General features: G+C 39.7%; 1 pseudogene; it reads right to left on the reverse strand.

Annotated features, from left to right (window-relative positions):
* Positions 1-667: 667 nt before the first annotated feature.
* LOC102837774 overlaps positions 668-1404 on the reverse strand; it is an 8390-nt pseudogene continuing 7653 nt past the window's right edge.

Below are 1404 nucleotides of genomic sequence, written 5' to 3' on the forward strand. Positions count from 1 at the left end.
CAACATTGTGAAGTATGAGTATTCCAGAACACTTAATTGTGCTCATGAGGAACCTTGAACTTAGAGGAGGTCCTATGCCTCTTGCATCTGCCACTCCATTAAAATAAACAAATAAATGAAATATATATATATATACACACACACACACAGAGCCTATTTATTAAGTCTTAAACAGGAGTAAAATCAAGACAAAGACAAGCACAGATCACTTGGATGAGGGAAATTAAGGATACCATGATGAAATTCCAAAGTTCTAACTCCACGTGGTGACTTTTTATAGTGCACAGAGAACAAACGAATCTCCTCCCACCACCATGATTGATGACAGCAATAAGCATGCCAGCCTACAGAAAGCACGAAGGGGACTCTTGCAGATAGAAAAACTTACAGACTGTCACTGAAGTCACAACTAGGCAACCAGTAAGGGGTGTGCCTAGGAAAGTTTTTGAGAGGACCGGGTAGGAAAAGTGGCCTCAAACCATTTTTTAAAAATGCCCTGTTTTCAACTCTGGCAGTTCTGCTGTCCAAGGTACATGAGGTATTCAAGAAAAACTGGCGTGAGAATACTTAAACTTAGACCCAAAATGGAATTAGGCTCTGCCTGGCTAGAGTCATTTGCAGGCAAAAGGCCTCCAGATTTCATGCTTTACAGCATCCCTCCTCTTGGTCAGAGATTAAAGGCAATCACATTGATGATAAAAACCTGGACTTTGCTGGATTCCACGATAGCAGCTGTAGCAAGCTCTTTAATCTCACCAGGTACTATCTGGTTCTTGGCCAGGTCTTCAAACAGGAGTGATAGCTTCATTAGACTTATTGTTCAGATGAGCGGAGCCACATGCACATTACCTTGGCCAGAGCCATCTCTTTCCCTCTAACACACTGACAATAAAGTCCTATTATAAGCAGAATGCAATTTAAAAAATAGTATTTTTTATAGGGATGCCATAACCCATGGGATGGTTTACGTCATGGGCAGCATATTTGATTCCTTAGAAATTACATAAACTGACTTTATACAACATCTGATCATTCTAACAGCAATATTGTTATTGTCATTAAATATTGTCAAGTCAGTTCTGATGCATAGTGATCCTGCATAGGATTTCTGAGAAGTGGCTGGTAGGTTTGAACCACTGACCTTTCAGTTAACAGTCCAGTGCTTATTCTACACCACTCCTCAAACTCACCAGTCGCTCCTCAGAAACCCTATACAAGGTTGCTATGAGTAGGAACTGACTCGATGGCCCTTAACAAGAGCAACAAAAACAACAGTGCTGTAAAACCAGCTAAATGTATAATCAGAATGTAACTCCACTTTCAGTCAATACTTGATTGGATATGCTAATAGGAGAATTAAGATTTGTTTGAGAGAAAAACAGTTTTTAGTTTGAATTCAGTGTT

Source organism: Chrysochloris asiatica, unplaced genomic scaffold (genome assembly GCF_000296735.1).
Source record: "Chrysochloris asiatica unplaced genomic scaffold, ChrAsi1.0 scaffold00023, whole genome shotgun sequence".
In the NCBI taxonomy this organism is placed as follows: domain Eukaryota; kingdom Metazoa; phylum Chordata; class Mammalia; order Afrosoricida; family Chrysochloridae; genus Chrysochloris; species Chrysochloris asiatica.